The 22,785-nt window shown below is 44.7% G+C and overlaps 1 protein-coding gene across 4 annotated transcripts in view; it reads left to right on the top strand.

Moving 5' to 3' along the window:
- Positions 1-6: 6 nt before the first annotated feature.
- The window catches only part of WWC3 (WWC family member 3), a 102,401-nt gene continuing 79,622 nt past the window's right edge, over positions 7-22,785 (top strand). For 3 of the 4 annotated variants that reach the window (XM_025041072.1, XM_015599309.2, XM_025041073.1), the window contains exon 1: positions 33-157. The gene's annotated coding sequence lies outside the window, so the exon portion shown is untranslated. Of the gene's footprint in view, positions 158-22,785 lie in introns of all 4 variants that reach the window. The other variant, XM_015599306.2, reaches the window with a different exon arrangement.

Below are 22,785 nucleotides of genomic sequence, written 5' to 3'. Positions count from 1 at the left end.
TCCCTGTGCCGTCCGTGTCCTCCGTGCCGTCGCGGGCCCGGGAGAGCTCTGAGCTGCCGCTGCCCGCCGGCTGGGAGGAGGCGCGCGACTACGACGGCCGCATCTTCTACATCGACCACAACACTCGCCAGACGTCGTGGATCGACCCCCGCGATCGGTAAGGGCTTCGGCGGGGGGCGCGGGCTCGGGCCCCGGCCAGGATTTCGGTTTCCCATCCCTCGGGCCCTGGGAGAGGCTAGAGGACACCGGGAGGCCCCCACGTCCCCAACCCCGGGGCCCTGGCCGAGAATCGAGGCGCCTCCTTTCCCGGCTTCAAGCCCCGGAGTGCGGAGCCCCGGCCTCGTCCCGGCCCCCGCCGCGGGCGGACACTCTTGACTTGGTTCCCTCACGTCACCCGCTGACCGGCGCCTGGGAGCTGGGCGCCTGGAATTTCCTCTGCCGGGGCTGACGGATGGCCCTCTTTTCCTTTTTCCGCGGCGGCCTCGCCCATCCCTGCCGGGCCTCTGTGGCCCACGATCCCCGTCTGTGGCCCTGCAGGCGCTCCGGCCCCGCGGTGGCCAAATGAGCTGTCACCTTGGAGCACAAACGTGCGCCCCAGCTTCGTGGTGAGCGTTCTTTGGCTGGCGGACTTAGCCGAGTTTCCATCCGCAGACCGCTGCCAGACCGGACAGTTTAGGGATCCCCAGTTCTTTGAGAGTTGAGAGAGCCTCTTCCCAAACTGCGAAGGTTACTCTTTAGCGCCTTAAACATTGAGTTAAAATTCTGATTGAAACAGCCTTGTGTACTGCGGCCAGAATGGGTTATGATTAGACCCAGATGCTTTTGGAATAAACGAAACACAAGAGTTGAATTTTAGGTTTCCTTTTTGTGCTAGATATGGATAGGTCGCTAAGTTGTCCCATTTATGTAAAGAAATCCTATGGTGTAAAAAACGGATTATTGCATTTAATGAAGTTCACGTAATGATGCTTTTCCTTAACTTTTTCTATGATTCAGTTGCTTTTGGAGAGATGCATTTTTTGTGTGTGTGTGGCAGTGGGAATTCTGTTGAAACCCAGTGTTTCCAGTGGTTATCTGATATCTCGTCGTATCTGGAGCAACTTTTCTCCACGGCCCTGAGTGCCAGAAAAGAAATACTGCAGGCTTCCCAGTGATTTTAAGACTTTAAAAGGCCCAGTGTGGTGACATCGTGCCTGCTTCCTCCTACCTGCACAGGAAAAGGCAGCGCTGCATGGCACTGGCGTTTGAAAATAAACTTTGGAGGAGGGAAGCTGCTGAATTATTGTTTGAAGATTTCTCTGGGTTCAGATAGGGAAAAAGAAAACAAAGCAAAAGGGTCATAGTTCCCTAATATTCTCTCTGAACTTTGCAAACTTCTGGACTCAGAAACTTCGGTAATCCTAGCATAGTTTTATGGGTTAAAAAGGTGCTTAGTTATTTTGAAAATCAGGTGAGATCATATTATAATTTTAACCAAAGGCTAGAGCCACAGCTGTTTGATCAAGCCTTGGATGGTTCTGGAATTGGTAGAACTACTTGGAATGTGGTGCCCTTTTAGGCTGTATGTCTGTTAAAAACCCAAACAACTGGAAAATGAACCAATTAAAAATACTGTTTTGCTTAGAAAAGGCGAAGGTTCATTTTATGAGGGTAATATAAAACAGTTGTGGTTATACTGGAGTGGGGATTCGTGATGAAAAGTATAAATGTAGGAACTTCCGTTTTTATGGTACGACCCAGGACATAGGTGAGCAGACCCTACAGGAGTGAGCTTGTAGAATCTTCCTTTCTGTGCATTTCGTGCACATTTCCTATGTTTCTCCTTCCAGAAGTCTGTTACCGACTGACATTCTCACCCTTTCAGACATCGCTTATGTTAGAGATTTTTAAAAAGTCCTGTTTCTAATGCTAAAAGTGTCAACCGAGTGAACAAAAGTGGATATTTTACATTTTTTTGTAAAGTAAAAACATGTGTATACTTTTATGAGACATTGTTTTTATAGTGAGTGAAAATTCAGCAGGGGACAGCTTGCACTTCAGCTCCCATAATACCTTGCCCGAAATATGTATGGAATGTTCGGCAAGCCACAAACATTTAAGTGGAGTCTCTGAAGGGTGTAAATGGTGTAATAGTCATTCTTCTTCTTCTTTCAAAACAGAACCCTGCCGATTTTTATAGGTGACTGGGTATCATTTAGAGTTGGAATTGTTTTATTATGTGGAAAAAACTGTGTCGGAGCACAGCATATTCTCCATGTGCATCTGACAGTTAAAACCCTTTTGAGTCACCTTTAATTCACATGACCAGAAAGCAGTATTCAAGAAATTGAGGACTTTCCCTAAACGGCTCCTGAAGTGAAAACTGACAAGAGAGAGGCCATTAAATAGGTTTTTAAAGAAAATGAAATTATGGAGGAATTTGAATGTTAGTAGGTTAGGTGAAAATTATTGCTGACTTAAAACGTTTCATATATAATTTCCTACAAACTGTAATAGCATAAAATAGACTGCTGCAAGCGAAGTAAACGAGGGCCAACAGTTGTAAACAATATCTTCGAGTTTTCTATTCATTCCATTCATTGTTGTGTTTAACAGCATTGGATATTGCCAGCTCAAGGCGTGTTGGTGAATTATTGTAGCTGTACTTTCTTTTTCAACTCACAACAAAGAGGTTGAAAGCCTAAGGAGACATCTTTACAGATGTGGCTGCAGATGTGTAAAACATCTCAGTACTTTCAAGACAGAATTCTTTTAGTTTGATTATGAACCCACCTTAGGCTTAAATTCACTTTCTCTGCGATCAGTACTGTGAGTATAATTTTCGTAGTTTTCTGGGAATCGTATCCAAAAACTTTTCTGCAAAAATATGAAGTTAATTCACCATTTCTGTGGCTGGTAGTTTCTGTGGGTGAGTCGTGTGTGGTTGACATTATGGCACATATGTATTCTACATATGTTAACTCGGAGTTCAGGGACCACTTTATAAAAAGGTATTTACCATTTAGGCAGACATTGTGGGAAGAACGTTTTTGCTTCCTTTGGTAAAATTCAGTGCCTTAGATGGTTGTATATACATAACATGTGCTTCCCGCGGGATCGTGTTGATGTTTTCGGATAGATGGACCGGGTGGCTGAAACTTCATGTTCTGTTTCTTCTAGCTCAGTTTTTATTGCACAGCCCTGGAAATGCCAACCTCGAGCAGCTGAAGAACGGTGGACCATAGCACATTTGAGATCAAAGCAGAGTGTAAACGATCATGATGATGGTGGAAGGCCCAGATGATATCATGACAACAGCTTTTAGGGACCCATTTGTTCATGAGGTGGATTTGACTGTGCCACATGGAGGAATTCTGTGGTATATTAAAAGTCCTTCGGACAGGCTACTGCTTTAAGGAGAAAACAATCCATGGGTCAGGAATTTGCCAGGTTGGAGCCCCACAGAACAGAGCCAGATGACATCATTCGTTGCTACCTTCTTGGAACTTTTCCTTAGTATTGATTAACAGGACATTTACTATATTTACCGCACAGTTTTATTTTGGGATTACATAAACTTTCTGATAAACGAGTAATGATTTCTCAATTTTTCAGTTTTTAAGATTATAGGTAGTGTTTGTATGAACATGGAGGGGCGTCTTGCTTTTAAGGCCATAAGACGTGGGCTCCTGGAAGAATCTTCTTTCTTTTAGATTATCAACAACCACTTCTTGGTCTATTCTTGGTCTAATATCTTTCTTTTTCTTTCCTTCCTTTTTTTTTTTTTTTTAAAAGTGAATGGAAAAGTCATTCATTTCCAAAAATAGCTCCCGGATGTTTGGTTTCCTTTTCTTCCCTTTCACTCTGATTTTGGAAGTGGAAATAATGTGCTTCACCTTCTCTGGTCAGTTCTACTTCAGGAGCCCTTGGGTCAGGTGACATGTTAAAGGTCACCTGGTGAGCTTCTTCTAGCCCAGGTCCTTTTGCTAATGTTGACTGCCTTTCTGATAAATCCAATATAATTAATCTGATGGAATAAAAGCAGAGTTAAGTTCTACCGAGTTCAGTTATTCCCCTTTAAATCCAATAACATGAAGAACTGTTTACAGAGATTCTTAGCCTCCTGTGTGCTGGGATGGTAGATAGAGACATCTGTCTGGGAGATGGGAGACAGACATATAAAATGAAGACAATGATGGTCACCAGGTACCATTAGCAGGTGGCGGTGGTTTCCCAGAAAAGGAGGGAGAGCTTACTTGTGCCTGGGGGCATTTTTATCCTTATCCATCAATCTCCTGGATTGAGGATTTCTCGGGCTTTCTCAGCACCAGAGAAGAAAAGGGGGAACGTGAGAAAAGTGCTGGAGATGAGGAAGTGCTGGTATGTTTGGAATAAATGAGAAAATCGGACGGCTTGACCCAGAGTCTTTGTGTAAGGGAGGTGAGACGCGGGTGTGAGCACATATAACTTAGAAATCCACAGCTTTGGGGTCGGACGAGGTAGGACTGTCTTGTTCATAATCCTCATTTCTCACTTGAGGGCCACAGCCAAGGGGTGTGTCCTTCTGACAGTTAGAAGAACAGGGACTTGAGCGGTGCCTTCTGACCAGGAACCAGTGCTCTTTTCAGTATGCCAGCCAATCCCTACTCAGTTTTAAGCATCCTGCCTCCATTCATTCATTCATTCATTCGATGACTGTTGTGCAGCCACTCAGTCTCAGGCATTCTTCCAGGGTTCAGGACTCCAGCGGTGAGCACCAGCAGACAGATCCCTACCTCCATGGAGCTTACGGATGTGCCGTGCCCTTCCCCCTAAAGCTTCACCATGCCGTTCCTTCCTCTTGGTTTCTCCCCGCTGGAATCCTTTGGGTCTCTGGTTATGGCAGACATATGTGGAGTGCTTGCCATGTGCCAACTGCTCTAGGCATCTGCGTGGATGCTTTCACTGAGAGGCCACAATGGCTGCAGAAGTGTAGGCGGACAGGTGATGAAACTAGGCCAAAGGAGGGTGACTTAGTAACCTTGCTTCCCATAGCCAACTAGGGGCAGTGTCTTTCCAACTCCAGAGTTCGGCCCAGGTCTACTACCTGTGCTTGATCCTCCCTTGACTAGGTAACTGTGCCCCTTGCACCGTATTATACCCACTGGTTATTTTTATCTTGCACTCATCGTTGTTTGATATTTAACCCACCATCCATGGTAGGCAGAATAATAACCCCCTAGGGGTGTCCATGTTCTAGTCTCTGAAACCTATAATAAGTTACCTTCCATGGCAGATAGCATTTGTAGGCGGGATTAAGTTATGAATGAATCTTGAGATGAGATGGTTATACTGGATTATCTGGGTGGGCCCAGTGTAATCACAAGGGTCCTTACAAGAGGGAAACAGGAGGGTCAGAGTGAGAACAGGAGACGTGACAGCAGAAGCAGATGTTGGGAGTCATGTGGCCATGAGCCAAAGAATGCAGGCAGCCTGTAGAAGCTGGGAGAGGTAAGGAAATGGATTTTTCCTTAAAGCCTGTAGATGGAACCCAGCCCTGCTGACACCTCGATTTTAGCCAAAAAACAAAAAACAAAAAACCAAAAACCAAAACACTGATTTTGAACTTCAGACCTCCAGAGCTGTGAGATAATAAATTTGTGTTGTTTTAAGCCACTTGGTTTGTGGCAATTTGTTGTAGCAGCAGTAGGACACTAATACAGCCTGTGCATTGTTTTCTCAGTGAGAATGGAAACATCTGGTCAACTTGGTGTTTTTGATGATAACCACAGTAGCTGACTTTTATTGCGTGCTTAGGGGTACCATACTAAGTATTTCATATCTATTTTCTCACTGGCTCCTCTCAATACCCCTAGGGGGCCTTGTTTCTTGTGGACTGAGCCCAGAGTCTGGCTCACATTAGGCACCAAGTCATATCTGATGAGCAAGCCAAATATGGGGTGGTGGGCAGGGTGGATTTGCTAGACAAGAGACCAGTTGGAAACTATCAGAGGTTTTCACGGACAGCGATGGGCCTGAGCTAGAGAGATCCAGGGCCCTAGGCCTAGAAATGGGAGGGATTATGTAAGAGAAATTGTGAAGGGGACAAGAAGTGGTCAAGATTTAGCTGATGCTTGAACTAGGCAGGTGAAATCAAGACGGGGGCCAAAGGAATCTTGCAGACCCCTTAGGAGGAGCCGAGACTCACCAGGGGCCAATTCAAAGGCCTTCTATTAACCCTACCCATAAACCTCCCTTGTTTTTGCTACTGCTGGTTTTGATTGTGTTCAGTGACTTGGTTACACAGAGAAGCATGTTGAGTCCCTCACCTTACTGTATTGCTGATGTGCAGTGTCCTAAAAGGTATCCAGACTGGGCAGGTGTTACTTTAGAGCAGGGTTTCTCGGCCTCGGCACTGTTGATATTTGGGGCTGGGTAGTTCTTTGTTGTGGGGCTGTCCTGTGTAGCATAGGAGGTTTCGCAGCATGCTCGGTCTCTATGCGCTAGATGCCTCCAAGTCATGAGAACCAAAAGTGTCTTCAGACATTGCCAAATGTCTGCAGGGGGAGGCAGTATGGCCTGGTTGAGAACCTGAACTACTTCTGACATCTACTTGCTTATAATGATTCATTTCTAGTAGCTGAGTTTGTTTCAAGCCAATTGATAGTTACGAGCCGCTACAGAACAGAAGGTAAGAACACAGAGCCCTGATTTCTGTGTTTCCGGGAAGAACACATTTATATGAAAAATCCTGAATTTACTATACCATACAAATAGTAATATCAGCATATGAAACTTTGGGGATGAAGCTTTTTAGTATGAGTATATTCTTCAATTTTTAGAATATTCACGATTAGCAGGTAGTTAGTGACTGTCAGGTGTACAGATATCCACAGTGGAGCAGAAGAAAATGAATCCGTGAACACTTCAGTGTTGTGCAGCGACTTCGCGAGCCGGCCTGGCCTTCTGAGTGTGTGTGCAGGTGGGCTGGGGGAATCGCGCTGCCTGAGATGCCTCGACACATTCCAATGCCTTCTGTGGACGAGGGAGCGGTGAGAGGATTGTCTCTGGCTTTGCTCAGAAGCTCTAGAAAGACAGGGCGAGGGCATCTTGAAAGGCTGCTTATGGAACAGTGGAATCTCCAGCATTTTCTATTTGGAGGGTCCTCTTTTTCTTTTTTTTAAAGCTCAGGGAGCTAAGGGAGAGAAAGAGAAGGTTGAAGGGAGCTGGTTGGGCCAGCCTCTGGGAGACAGGCGCAGGCTACAAGGCAGCTTGAATTGTTCTCATACAGGTGAGTGGGTCACAAGCGAGTCTTGTGAGCCAGCCTTGGTGCTACCAGGACACAGAGCACTGTCAAGATGAGTACGACATTTCCAGGACACGTGGAGCTCGGTCAGGACACCAGATAGCTACTGCAGGAGATGGATTCTTCCTGCCACTTGGATTTGCGTTCGTGGACAGGTTCCTGTCTCCAGGGTGGGGAAGCCCTCTGAGTGTATGGGTTGACTGGATTTGCCCTGAACATCATCCCCGATTAAAACAATTGAGATATAATTCACACGCCATAAAACGCACCATTTTAAAGTACACGGTCTAGTGGTTTTTAGTATATTCACAAGGTTGTGCAACCATCACCATTATCTAATTCCAGAACATCTGCAACACCCACCAAAGAAACCCCGTGCCCATGAGCAGTCACTCGCCATCTCCCTTAGCTCCTGGCAGCCACTCATCTGTTCTGTCTATAGGTTCGCCCGTTACGGATACTTCGTATAAATGGAGTCGTACAATCTGTGGCCTTCTGTGTCTGGCTTATCTCACTCAGCATAATGTTTTGGAGCTTTATCTGTGTCGCTGCATGGCTCAGTGCTCCATTCCTCTTCATTGCCAAATACTGTTCCACCGCGTGGCTAGAGCCCTTTTGGAAGCCGCCCCGAAGTGCCCTCCCTGTTGAGGCGTTCCCTGCAGAATACAGGAAATAGCTATGTCTTTAATTCCATTATGTCAACTCCCAACTGTTTTACTCATAGAAAAATGACCATTCATCTGTTTACAATGTCAAAATATAAACATGACCTCGAGTACTTGATGGAAAAAACGAGGTCTGGGGCTGGCCGTGATCAGCTGTTGTCTGTTCTTGTTGGCATGCTGCTGGCTTCGGCTCCTGGAGAGCCAGGAGTGGGCCTCCGCACTGGGGCAGTACGCAGCCCACCTGGCTGTGAGCTTCGGGAATCCCGGCGCCATCTGCACGTGGGGCCCCGGCAGCCCCGTGTTTTAAGCTTCCCTGGAGGTTGCAGAGTATAACCAAGATTCACAACCATTTTGTGCCAGGGCTAGTGGAAAAGTGACATAGGAGGTGCTGGTGTTTAACAGAACTGGAGATGAAAATCTTAAAATTGATAGACTTTGTGAGTTTATTAATTTTTCTCTGCAAATCGGTCAAAGAGGATCATTTGCTTATTTTTCAAGGAGGAGAAGGTGCCCTTGTTCTGTGGACCAGCTGGAGAGAGCTGCCTTAGGGTCGTGGCTGTCATTTATGTCAGGGGTCCCCAACCCCTGGTCCGTGGGAACCCTTGGGCAGGCAAGCAAGCAAAGCTTCATCTGTACTTGCAGCCGCTCCCCAGAGCTAGCATCACCGCCTCAGCTCCCCCTCAGATCATCAGGCACTAGATTCTCATAGGAGCACCAGTCCCTGGTGCCAAAAAGGTCGGGGACGGCTGATTTAGGTAACTGGGCCTCCTTCTAACTTCTTTGAGTTTCAGTTTCCTCCTGTGTAACATGGGGCCAGTGTGGGCTGTGGCGACGGTCCATGAGCGAGGGGCGTGACGTGCAGTGCCTGGGTCCCACACAGCGATAGTCCCGGCTACAAGACAGCTTGAATTGTTTGCATGTAGGACACCGCGTGGCACCACGTTGGAAAGGTGCCAGTCTGGAGATCAGAGGTGAGGAAGTCCACGGCATATGCAGGTGCAGAAGGGGCCCCAGGTACCGTAAGAAGGAGGGATAGTGTCTATATTCAGATTTGTTTGTTCGCGTACCTGTTTGGGGGTGATGGTGGTAGGAACAGTGAAGATGCGGCCAGGGCTGGGCAATATATCTTTTTATCCCTTTTCCTTTTCGAACTATGTGAATATACTAACTTTTCAAATAATCAAATGAGAAAATTTGACGGAGAACAGGGTGGTATTGTACATGTGAATATAAGAAGCCCTTCCTCATCCTCCTCCCCCTACCCCCACCTCCTTCCTTCTTTTAACTCTATCACCTGCAGTGTAAATTTCTCTGGCAAGTTTCTATTCCTTAATTTGAGCCTTGAGTGTGCTCCTGTTCCTAATGATAACGCTACAACTCAATACAGTGTAATGATATTGATCTTAGGTGGATATTTTCAGTTCTGTCACTGCATTTGGTCATTTTTCTATGAGTAAAACAGTTGAGAGTTGACATAATGGAATTAAAGACATAGCTATTTTCAATTCTGTCACTGCTTTGCTTGCTTGCCTGCCCAGGGGTCCCCACGGACCAGGGGTTGGGGACCCCTGACATAAATTTCAAAATTCTAACAAATAGCTCTTCTATTGTATATTGCTTGAGAATCGGTCATCCCATCTTTTGGGATAATTTTCTCTTGCCCTTTTTTCCTGGGTCTCTGATAATTTTTGGAAGTGGCAGTTATATTGGGACAGGTGAGAGTGCCTGGGTGAAGCCTGTGGGATTTGGGATGGGGACGTTTTGGGTTTCCTGGCCCAGGACAAGTAGCGGCCCTTGCCTGGTAGTTCAGGGACTAAGGCGGGGTCATGCCCGGCTATTGGGCTCTGACTTCTGGTGTGGGGCCTGGCATTCAGCGACCAGTTCAGGGATGGTCTGGCTGTAGCTCCCCATCTTCGCACCCTCCCTTCCATCTTCCTACTTCTGTCCTGAAATACCCTTTCTGCACACTGGCCTACTTCTAAGAGAAAATTGACTTTTTAAAGAGGGGGCGATACTATCCTGATAGTAGGCCCATCTAAAGCCTGCGTACTCATTTAGGAATTTTAATGCACTTTATGTGACTGATCAACTGATCGATGCAGCCAAATCAGGGAAAACTTAGTTAAAATGAATTATTTGACATCATGTGACCAAAGAGCTGTTTGGTTGAGTTTTGCTTGCAGCCAGCCGTGCTCCTCTCCTGCAGATGTCACTCAGTCCTGGTGGGTGCTGTGCTCTGATGCACAGGTGTGTGTGGAACTGACCGTGGATGCCCTTGAAAATGTTCAGGCCCACAGGGACCTAGAGTGTTCTTTCTATTATACGGGAACCCATTGAGGCATTCTTGCCATACGAGAATGACACGCCGCATAAATACGCAGCTTGCTTTGTATCCTTCTAGACCCTTCTCTACTACACCTCTACCTAAAATATGTGCATAAACCCAGACTTTTGTTTTGGGATTTCACATAAATGGGATTATACAATCAATTTTTTTCCCGTGACTTGCTACTTTATCATTCCGTCTAGGTGCTCCTTCCACCGTTAGAACACAGAGCTACATCATGGTGACTATAATTAGCAATGCTGTAGTATATATTTGAAAGATGCTAAGAGAGTAGAAATTTTGTAACCATGTGGCGATGGATGTTAACTAAACTTACTGTGATCATTTTGCAATATATACTGTATCAAATCATGTTGTACACCTAAAACTAACACAATGTTATATGTCAATTATAGCTCAATTTAAATAAAAAGAAAAAAAGAACATATAGATCTACCACCATTCTTTAAAAAAACGCAGTTTTATTGATGTAAAATTCATATAACGAAATTACCCATTTTAAAGTGAACAATTCAGTGGCATTTATTATAGTCTCAATGTTGTGCAACCATCATCACTGTCTAGTTTCAGAACATTTTCTTCACTCAGAAAGGAAACCCTGTGCCCATTAAATCAGGGTACCAGTCTGTGGCCTGTGAGGAACCGGGCTGCACAGCAGGAGGTGAGCGGCGGGCCAGCAAGCGAAGCTTCATCTGGATTTGCAGCCGCTTCCCAGCGCCGGCATCACCGCCTCAGCTCCGCCTCAGATCCTCAGGCATTAGATTCTCATAGGAGCAACGGTCCCTGGTGCCACAAAGGTTGGGGACCGCTGCATTAAATAGTCCCTTCCCGTATCCCTCTTCTCCCAGCCCCTGGAAACTAGCAATCTACTCTCTGTCTATGGATTTGCCTGTTCTGGACATTCATTTCATACAAATGGAATCATGATCTCTGGCCTTTTGTGTCGGGCTTCTTTCACTCAGCATCATGTTTTTGAGGTTCATCCATGTTGTAAGGATCTGGTTTTGTGTTTCTGCTTTTGGTTTAATGCAGAGGACACGCCATCTTGTGATTCTAACTGAGGGCAGCTGTGCGAACTCTGCCCATGGAGCAGCCGGCACCCTTTAAGGAAAATGGGGATCAAGAAAAGAGATCGACTTAATTTAGCTTTTAGTTTGTTACTCTGAGAAAGAGAGAAGTATAAAATATTTCACATTTCTTTCTAAAATTAGGGACAGGAAGCCAGAAAACTTTAATAACCTGGATGCTCTGTCTGTGCCTGGTGCAAAGGAGGATGGGTAACAAATAATTAACATCGCCTAGCCCTTTTCCTCAAGAAGATGACAAGGGAGCCGGGAAACGAAAAGACTCACATAAAATAATCAACTGACAATGGCGGTGGGTCAGCACTGAAGTCCGAGGATGCAGAAGTCAGCTCCAGCCACCTGTGCCATGCCAGCACGCAGTTCCCTGTATTTCTTCATGGGCAGATTGTCTTACATGTACAATGAGAATGACCATACTTGTCGTCAGTTGACAAACCAGTGTTTATGGAGTGTAAACTGTTTCCCAAACGTGATGGCTGGTCCTGAGAGATCTTAGGGCAGGGCTTTGCAAATAGCAGCCCGCGGGCTGAATCCAGCCCACCATCTGTTTTTGTACAGCCTTGCAAGATAAGAATGGGTTTTCCATTTTTAAATGGTTGAATAAGAACCAAAAGAAGAGTTGTAGTTTGTGAAAGTTATGTGAAATTCAAGTTTCAGTGTCCACAAATGAAGTTTTATTGGAGCACAGCCATGCTCACGTGTTTATTGTCTGTGGCTGCTTTTGTACTGCAAGGACAAAGTTGAGTCTCTGGCCAGGGACCATGTGGCTGCAAAGCTGAAAATATTTACTGTTTGGCCCTTTACAGAAAACATTTGCTGACCCATGATCTTAAGAGAATATGTGGTTTAATCAAGGTAACCATTGGTCAGTGGGGGTGGCGGTGGATGAGGTAGGGGGTGCTGGGTGAGAATATCACAGAGGGAAGTCTAGGCAACTAGAGAGAAGGGGCTCAGAATTATAAAAGCCAGCGGGGGACCTTTTAGTCAAGGAACCCTCGGTTGAAATTTCTCCCCCCAAAAGGGTGCCGCATTTGTCATAAGACAACCAGGGAAAGTTGGATTATTGAAATGACATGCAAATTAAGGCTATATAAGAAGGCAGGAAAATAACCATTTTGGGAAAGATTTTCATCAAAAATGCAGTTAGTTCTGGGGATCTAATTGTGATTATTGTTAACAATACTGTATTGTGCGCTTGAAAGTTGCTAAGAGACTAGGTGTTCTCAGCACAGAAAAGAAATGGTAATTATGTGATGTGATGGAGGTGTGAGCTAACACTACAGCGACAATCACATTGCGGTATATAAGTGTATCAAATCACACTGTGTCCCTTAAACTTACACAGTGTTACATGTCAATTAAGCTAAAAAAAAAAGCACACAGTTAAAAAACTAAGGTTTAATGGTACAAAGAGTTTTAATTTCTGGGAGAATTTGGGTATAGGACTCTCATTCTTTTGTGCTCCATGGTAACCCCTCCCCCATCTGTACTGTGGGAATCATGGGTGTGCACATATGTGTCTGCTCAGAGCTCTCAGAAGGAAAGAAGAAACCTGACTGCTCTGTACCTCCCCACCCCCCTCACAGACCTGGAATCAAAGAAAAGACCCTCGGGGACAGTGTCACAGGGAGAGCCTGATATTAGCCCATCCATCCCCTTTAGAGGAAACCACCATGCAATTCTAGCCAACACAATGCACAAAAGGAAACTGGTATGATTCCGTTTATACACCTAGGAAGATCGGGTACTGTAGGTGTAAAACGTTTATATATCTTAAAATAATAAAATTATAAAGTTAGAGTACAGATTAGTGGTTGTCAAGGGTTAGGGAGTGGGGCAGGGGTGGGCGTGGCTATAAATGAATGGCAAGGGGAGACTTGTAGTGGTGGACTATTTCTGTATCTTGGTTATAGTTGTAGAAACTGCACATGTGATAAAATGTCACGGAACTACACACACACACACACACACACACACGTGAACTCTGAATAAGCTCTGTGGTTTGTTCCAATGTCAGTTACCTGGTTTGGGGTTGTAGAGTTACGCAAGATGTGGCACTGGGGGAAACTGGGTGAAGGGTGCACGGAACCTCCCTGTGCATTTCTTTGCAACTTTTTGTGACTCTGTGATGATTTTGAAATAAAAAGTTAAATATTTCTGTTTTTGACCACTTAGACTGCCTTCTGATATTTATGATTATATAAGTACTATAATTATAATACTGCTTATGTGCAATTATTTTCTCTGTAGTGGTTTTTTTCCCATGTTTGTTTTAGGGGATAGTTGTTGGTATGTGATGAATGCAACCAAACGGTTGTTTGTATGTTGGTTGTTTGAATACACTTTCATTTTGGAATGTTTTAGAATTATAGAAAAGTTGCAAAGACCGGACTGTATTGCCAACAAGGGGAGAATACCATCATGTAACACGTGGTGATGATTACTAGATTAAAAATATAGTTAATTTTCACCAAGGCAAACCGCTTTTTCATCCAGAGGAATTTATCTTACAGGATAACTCACTAGCCCTGCTCTTTGTTTTAGAAAAGTTGACATCTGATTACGTGGCAGTGTTTGGGGTAAAATGAAGTTTGTGGGTAAAGGACCCATTGATATTTGGGCCTTTAAATATATCTTTCACATAGTTTTGGAAAAACCACTTAAAATTGTATTACATGTTATTTGTTTCTCCTTAGATGTATTAAAATGTGACACGTTCTTGTTAGTTAGGGTTTGTATGAGTAAACACAGGGTATGTCCTGAAATGTACCACTAACTGTAAGTACCACCCAAGTATGGTTAGGCCTGATTTTAGACATGGCTGATCTTGAGTCTGACTCGTGGCTCTGCCATTTACTATGCGCCCTAAGGCAGGTCGCTTGGGCTCCCCAAACCTCAGTTTCTTTTTCCATAAAATGGGGGCACTTAGGTCAATGTCTAGTGTGTAGTAGACACATTTTAATTGTTCTTGTCATATTAAGTAGTCATTCAGCTTTGCGATTCTTCAGTGTGTTTTTTTTCTTCTGCCTATCAAATTTTCCTCCCTCCATTACGTCACTTCTGCTTCTGAGTTGCTTCCTCGTTTACCTTGTAGTTAGTTGTATGGCACCGGAGACTCACCAGTGTAAAGACAAGAGCTCAGAATTCATCATGACTATCTTTCTTCTCTGCTTGGAGCTGTCCTTTGCATTCTCTTGGTTTTGTGTCTGGGTAAGTGAAGTTATTGGAAATGATACGTTACTAAAGACAGATAACAGATTCGAACAGAGCCATCAAGCTTTTTTGCTAAAGGGCTAGATAGATTTTAGGCTTTGCAGGCCATAGGATCTCTGTTGCAACTGTTCAGCTCTACTGTTGTAGCTCAAAAGCAGCCAGAGACAATACCTAAATGTGGATGAGCCTGGCCATGTTCCAATAAAACTTTATTTACAAAGACAGGACGCAGGCTGGATTTGGCCCATGGGGCGTAGTTTACCAACCTGTGATCAGTGTCATACTTGTTTATGCAACATGTTAACATGACTAAAGCTTTTGCATCTTTACCTTTCATTATTGTTGTATTAGCTTGGGTACAAATCTGAAAATACCCTAAATATGTACAGAATTATTGATTTCCAGGTATGGATGTCATCTTGTTCCAGAGCTTGGTATTTATAGCACTCAGTGATATTAGAGACTTTTTAAAAATTCACATTATATGATTGGAATAATCGTTCCATAATTAATAGACACTTAATATTGGACAGACATTAAGAATAAAAGTTGAATCAAGGTCAAGATCTTCAGCTGTATCTTCTCCACAGCCTTGTGCAATATCCATGAAACAGTTTTCATATGTGTGTTAACAGCTTTTGGAAGTACATCTAAATGCACAGGTGAACTTAGCTTTGGGATGAAATTAAGTTCGTCCCAACCGCTGTGCTATGGGGCCTTGGAAGGAAACCCTCAGAGTGCATGTCCATACTGATGCCTCTGGAAAGTCCTCTCTCTTGTGGGGTCACATGTCAGTGGTGGGAGATGGGAAAGTGGGTGAAATGGGGTTAGAGAGGTAGCAGAAAACGTTCACAGCCACTTCCATGATTCACCTCGGTATTTTCCTAACAGCGTGTTTCCCAAGCTGCAAAAGATATTCCTACCCTTAGATTCACCAATTCCACTAAAACTGCGGTTCTCAGCTAGGGGCGATTTCACTTCCCAGGAGACATTTGGCAATGTCTGGAGGCATTTTAGGTTGTCGCAGCTTGTGGGGAGGGGCCGGTGCTGACATCCAATGGGTGGGGGCCAGGGATGCTTTCCAGCATCCTCCAGTACCCAGGACGGCCTCCACAGCCCAGAACGACCCAGTCCACACGTCAACAGTGTCGAGGCTGGGAACCTGCCCCAGCGAGCCATTCTCGGCCAGTCCTTGCCCCCGTGGGGCCTACATTGCAGTGGTGGCAAATGGCAATAACTGAGTATGTTAGAACTTTTTATGGGGAGAGAACCCCAACAGGATGAGGTGGCCGGGCAGTGAGGTGAGTTTGTGTAGGGTGTCAGGGGGCCTCACCGTTAAGGGGGCCTTGGAGTGATGTCTGCAGGAGATGAGGAGGGAGCCTGAGGTATCTGGGAACTGAGGCTTTAGCAAGAAGGAGGCACAGGTGCTGAGGCAAGAGCGGTGGGGGAGGGTAGTTGGGGTGAGGCAGCTCCTGAAGGGCCTGTGGGCTCTGGCTGTGGCTCTGAGGAGGACGGGGAGCCAGTCTCCCCATTCCGTTGGGGAGAGTTATGATTTTTGGGGGTCTCTCTGACTGCTACGTGTGTGGGGGGAACTAGGAAGACGAGAGCCGAAGCAAGAAGACTGAGAAGGAGATGCCTCCCCAGGGCCAGACGATGGCCGCTCAGGCTGAGAGGTAGCGCCCTGGCACTCTCAGACCTAGACACGATTTCTTAGGGACCTGGACCCTGTGTTGTAGTTGCTTGTCTGAGTCACTCCTGCTCCCGAGGCCCTCCCTCAGAATCCTTGCCAGTTTGGGGGCTACAAGGTTCTGTCAGAACGGATAGCATGCCTGAAGTGTTTGGATCAGCACAAAGGAGCTGGGCCTTTTCTTTGTACCGTCCCTCAGCTTTGCCGATGGCAGCTGCGAGGAACTCCGTGGAATAGGGGATCTGCAGCAGATAGATTTCATTCTTGTCATTTTAGCAGTCGAGCTGTGTACTTAAAGAGTATGTCTTTAGAGAAGTTTCAGATATGCTTTTGGAATGCCCGTATAATATTACAAATTTTTGTGTGTTTAGAAACTGATTTTTTTTTTTTATGTGTACTTAAAGAAAAAGCGGTGGGTAGTTGTTTTCTAATGGTTGGGTGGTTTGGGATCTAAATGATAAGTCTCTAGCCCACGGTGGCCAACTCTGCAGTGTTTTTTCACAGTGTGACTTTTCTTCAGAAGCACCGTGGTGCCATTTTGTATGCTTCAGAAGGCATGTCGGATAGATCATTCTGTGATTGAGCTAGCTCAGGTCAATCCAAGATTGTCATCTTGTTAATCTCAGTTTTAAAAGCCAAGACACCAGAAATCAAATTGTCCCCCCTGCAATATCATAAACCTCCAAAATGTCACCATGCGGGTGGCATATTGACAAAAATGTCAAGGATTACCAAGAATAGCTTCTTGCGTTCACATGTACTCAGGGGAGAAGAACAGAGTAGCATTTGCATTTTAAGTGCCACTGTGGAGGCCAGAACCAATAATTCCTGTTTGAGCAACTCCCAACCCTCAGCTCTATCTTGGGGCTTTAGACATACTTTTAATTTTTAAAGAAGAATTCATGTACTTAACAGGCCTTTAAAATTATTAACAGAGAGGATTCTTTTTCTTATGCCATTTGTCACCCAGCTCCTTTAAGAATATGGATCACTATACAGATTTATATAAACATGTAACTGATAAAATACTTGTTTTTCCTGAGTCATTGTCAACAACTCAGTTCTAAATCTAGTGCCAGCTCAGTAAATATTTGGAGTCCAAAGTCTGCATTTCCTTCAGATGGGCTAATTTGTATCTCGTTATGCAAAGCAGAGAAACATATTATTTTCTTTTTATCTGTTTCAGGGTGGTTAGTAACCATTCTTTCACTGATTGGAGTACATGTCATCCCTTTTTGCACGATTGAAAATAACACCCTAGCATGTTACTTTGGAGACAAATGCTACTTTGATCATTTTTGGAGTTATAAAACCATGTAGATTAACCCCAACCAGGTGCTAGGGTAGGAGCAAGAGCTAAATTTGGATTCCGTCAATGTCAATGGTGACATCTTCAATTGATCGTGTATCAGAAACAACACGCATGCCTCTGTGTCTTTCTTTTCTTTCCCGTGGTCTCTTTTATGTTTCACTGGTGTTTGGTCGCTTTAGCTTGTCCACCTGGAGTTAAAGAAGGTACGTTGGCATATTCCAAGCTACTAAAATAAATGAAAATTGGGAAATTTTCCGTGAAGCAAACCAATGACATAATGGTACCACAAGCATATGAGTTACTGGAATTGGTTTTGTGAAGCAGTTGGCTGGTAATGTTTGCAAAGCTGCAAGATGTAAGAAGTGGTTGAGATTTTTTCTCACCACAGAGGCAGCCCTACATTAAAGTTCTTGTTCTTGTATTAATTAATGGGTTTCGAAGAAACTGAAGTTCTTTTTCTCTCTCATGAAAGCAGAGGCGGGAAGAAGTATGACCTTCAGGCCATCGTTTTTTGTTTGTTTGTTTGTTTGTTTTCAGTTAGGTCTTACACTTACTGGAAAGGTAGGCTCAAAATCAGAACTCTCCAGAAGCAAGAAAGAGAAAGTGGCTTGGTTTATAAAAGATCAAATGCATACCATGTACAGTGGTCCCACATGGTGATTACCTCCACTCCAGTGGAGTTGTTTAATAAAACAATGTCTTACCATCTCCGATCATTATCAGTTAAACTGGATTTCTGAAATTCCTGCAGGAACTATCTACAGGGAACAGAATTGGAACTTCCTAGGCTGGAAACTACGGGCATCATTTCTGTTTTGCGGTCGGTTCCCGCAGGAACCACAGACTGAACGTTGGCGATCAGCGGTCAAGTGGCCGGGTCCTTTCTGCCCGATGACATCTCTAACCACGGATTGTGAACCCGCTCAGAGTTGGATCATTCTTTCTTTTATTGAGCTGGCCTCGGCTGCCGCTTGTTTCACCTACCCCTTTGGTCCTTGTTGGTTCTCATAAGAGTCCATTAACATTTGCCTTTACTTGGTGTTTGTAGTGAGCACACCATAGTCCGTTGACATTGACACCTCCTTGGTTTGTTTTGCGCTCATCTGTGCAGACTAAGCTATAGGTCTTCTCATCATTCCGGGGGCATGATTTTGAATTCACACACCGTCCTGGTTATGTTGCTCTTGAGGGCCTCATAGCTACGATCGCTTACCTTCATTTTTCTGAATGTTACACATTTATGTTGTTTTGAAAATGTGTAGATTTTTTTTTTTCAGAGAGAGGGAGGGGCAGCATGTTGTACACCTTACCCATGATGAGTGTTGGTGGCATCAGGTAAGCTTCTGAAGTCTTAGCAATAGAAGTGCTCTCAGTTTTATATTAAAGGTCGCATGCTTTTCAATCCTAGATGCATGTAAGATTAAGAGTTATATATTTGTATATATTTGCATTTGTACACACACACACATACAGACGCCCCAACCCTAGGAGATTCTGATCAGCAGGGCCCAGGAAGCCCCTGATATCCATTTTCCGCCCCCTCCCCATTTTTAAAGATTGTAGTAAAATTCATGTAACATAAAATTAACCACTGACCATATGAAATGGTTAATTCAGTGGCATTCAGTGCATTCACGGTGTTGGGCAACCACTACCTCTATCTAGTTCCAAGATATTTTCACCACTGAGAAGAAAACCTTGTACCCATTAAGCACTCACTCCCCACTGCTCCCTCCTTCCAGCTCCAGGCAGCCACCAATCTGATTTCTATCTCTATGATTTGCCAATACTGGACATTTCATATAAACAGAATCATAGACTACATGGTCTTTTGTGTCTAGCATAATGTTTTCAGGGTTCATCCCTGTTGTAGCGTGTGTCAGGATTCATTCCTTTTTGTATAATACCATTTTATTATATAGATAGCACTTGTTCTTTTCTGTCTTTTTTGTTCGTTCGCTTTTAAAAAAAAATGGTCATCCTCGTGGGTGTGAAGTGGGATCTCATTGTGGTTTTGATTTGCATTTTTCTAATGACTAATGATTGTGGGTATCTTTTTATGTGCCGAGTGGCCGCTTGTATATCTTGGAGAAATACCTATTTAAGTCTTTTGCCCATTTATTTTCACATGAGCTTGTTTGCCTTTCTGTTGTTGGGTTTTAGGAGTCATCTATATATTCTGGTTACTGGATCTTTATCAGATATATAATTTGCAAGTGCTGTCCAATTTCGAAATATTCTCCGGGTGGCTTTGATTAGCAACCAGGCTTAAGAACCACTGATGTAGACCAGTAATTCTTGGGGTTTCCTACAAAACGCCTGGGAAGCTTGCTAAAAAAAAAACCTCCAAAACCCAAACGCAGCCTTCAAGCTACCCAGGAGTTTCTGATAAGCCCCCTCCACCCACCCCCAAATAAACAAAGAAAGCTACATGGCAAAGCGATAGTTTAAGGTGACCGATGATCTAACTAAATGGGCAGATATCATCAAAACAGAGAGAGAATCAGTAGTTCCGTGGAGAATCAGGGAGGCATCAGCTCCCTGCAACCCCTTCCCTGGAATGTTCTGTGCAGAGCGTTTCTTAAATGTGCAGTAAGCTGCCTGTCACGATTGTTTGCATTATAGGATGGCCCGGCCTCCGTGAAGTACCACCAAGACTTGTCATGTTGTCAGGCCTCTCAGGAGGTGACATTTTGTCTGTCTGTTTCTTCTGTGCCCATGGGAAGGGCACCTCAGCATTCACATGTAAGGTGTTGAGCTATGCCGTTATCTCTTTTTGGTCTCTGGTGCTTGTTCAAAGTATCACTTTAATCAATACTGGTACTTGTTCAAAGTATCACTTTAATCACATTGATGTGGAATGCTGTGTTTTCCACGCTGAAGAGAGATATCGTCAGCCTATTTTCTCCTGCATCGTGTACCCGTAGTTCCAAAGGATGATGGCTGAGGGCTTGGCTCAAAACAGAGAGGCGGGATGGCTCTGAAGCTGTTGGTGGAATTTTCTAGTGAAAGAAGTTCTCATGAGATAGGAAGCTGGACATGGGGGCAGGAGAGAGTAGGATCCCTTATAGGAGCTGAGGGCCTGCAGCATTCCACACACATTCACCACCCGGACCCTCCCTCCCTGTCTCCTGCTGGTCTAAAATGACTTAGTTTCACACATACTTTGGAAACAACTCAGGGACTCCTAAGAACAGATTTTGATGGGCAGGAAAGGAGAGGAAAAGATACCTCGCAGAGATTCACTTCCTCGGAAGTACACGTGTTTTCTTAAATTCCAAGTCAGGGCAAAGGGTGTTTTTGGCTGGGCAGATTTTTATAGAATCATTTGACTTATGCGCTGCATCATATTCCACCTTAGAGAAAGAAGGGAAATGAATGTTTCGAATAATCTCCTGGTCAGCCTTCCATCTCATGCTCAGCACGTGCTCTCTGTACGTTTTAAAAATCGATTACTATTTTAGAAGCACCGCCTCCGTCCGGAAGAGAAGCTGAGCCTGGGGTAGATGTTGCATTTTGCCACGTGGAAGCACGTTGTCGTGACCCGTATCCAGGCCATGGGTTTCACTGGAGCTTTTCTTCTCTCCCCACCCTGCCAGACTCTATACCGTGTGGGGCTTGCCCTTGACTTTCTTGTATCCTGGAGCTTTTCCTGCACTTGGCAAATGGCAGTGCTGTCACTCACCCCTTGGTGGGTGAATCAGTAATTACTTGATTATAGTTCTACATGGACTTTTAAATAATCAAGGTGGAATTCTCAGTTTGAATTGCAGACGCCAGTTAAAATAACTGATCACGTGCTTTATGTATCTGGTTCCTGACTCCTCTCACCTGCCATCTGCCCTCTCTGTGGAGATTCCACACATGCTGGAGATAGATGACTCTTTATTTTTGAGCATCGCTTATGCAAGTGGTTCTCAACCCGGACTTCAAGGTACAATTATCTAAAGAGCATTTTAAAATTGTTCATGTTCCACCACCAATCAATTAAGTCCAACTTCCTGAGTTCATCCAGATGTTTCCAGTAATTCTCACAGCAGCCAGGGTGGAAATCCACTGTCTTATAGTCCTCCATCTTATTCACAGTAATCAATAAATATTCGTTGATGATTTTAACCCCTTCATGAAACTTGGGCAGATAAGACTTGACCTTGAAGACTAGAAACGTTTGTTGAAGCTTATAAAGGGGAAAGAACGGTCAAATAGTTATAATGCCATTGTATTGTTTTGGAGCGTGAGACAGGGTTAAGGGTTCGGTATTTTGCTGACCAGAAAAATAATTTATATTAATGTTGAATCATTTCCTCTGAGTTTCCATAGCTCTCTGCCTGTGCCCCTACCGTTGAGGGAATTTATCACATAGTGGTAATTTGTTATTTATTTGCTCCCAGCCCAGCTGAATTCCTTGAGGTTAACTCCTGGTACCTCGCATCTCAAATAGCTCTCCTGCAGTAAATTTTTAAACAAATGAATAGCGCTTTACAGTTTTCTTAGCGCTTCTCCTAGGGCGGGGTCCCCAAGCTCTCTCATCCTTGGCCACGATTCCATGCCTGAGACTGTGAGCATCATTCATACCAAGCTGCGTGCCTGCCTCCGCTTGGCAGGAGCTCCCTGCACGTATCTTCTTTGCGGGGCCATTCCCTGGGGAGGATTTCCCCTCCTCTGTGTCTCACCTTGGCACCGTGATTACAAATACCCACCAGGGCTGGGCCCCCAACCAAATGGCCAGACGTCAGAGGTAACAGAGTGGCGGAGATTGCGGCAAGCTATCAAGTGGCCCTAATCAGCTTTAGCCGGTTTCTGTCTCTGGGGACCATTTTTTTCCAGTGAGTTAGAAATCCAGGTGTTTGCACTGAAATCTCTTGGGTTTAAATGTTGGCGACCTGTTGAGGTTTTGGTAGATCATTTTGAGGGCCAGCACTGCAAACCAGACAGAACACGTTTGTAGGCCGAGCTGGCGCAGGCGGCCTTAGAGTCATGTGCTTCCAGCTCTTGCTACCTAGCTGGCCCTTCTCCGAGACAGAGAAGCAGGAACCCAGGAAGCATTCAGTGATGGCCACACTTGTCCTCGGGGCTCATGGGAGGAGGAGAGGAGAAGAAGCCATGTTGGATTCCGGGTAAACTCCTTTATAGAAAGTGACTTATTTTATTGTTTAAACAATTCCATCTAGCCCTCTACCTACAGTTACTTCGGTATTTGGGTGTCTTCTCT

This window comes from Pteropus alecto, unplaced genomic scaffold (genome assembly GCF_000325575.1).
Source record: "Pteropus alecto unplaced genomic scaffold, ASM32557v1 scaffold511, whole genome shotgun sequence".
In the NCBI taxonomy this organism is placed as follows: domain Eukaryota; kingdom Metazoa; phylum Chordata; class Mammalia; order Chiroptera; family Pteropodidae; genus Pteropus; species Pteropus alecto.
This window is presented reverse-complemented; position numbering and strand designations above follow the sequence as displayed.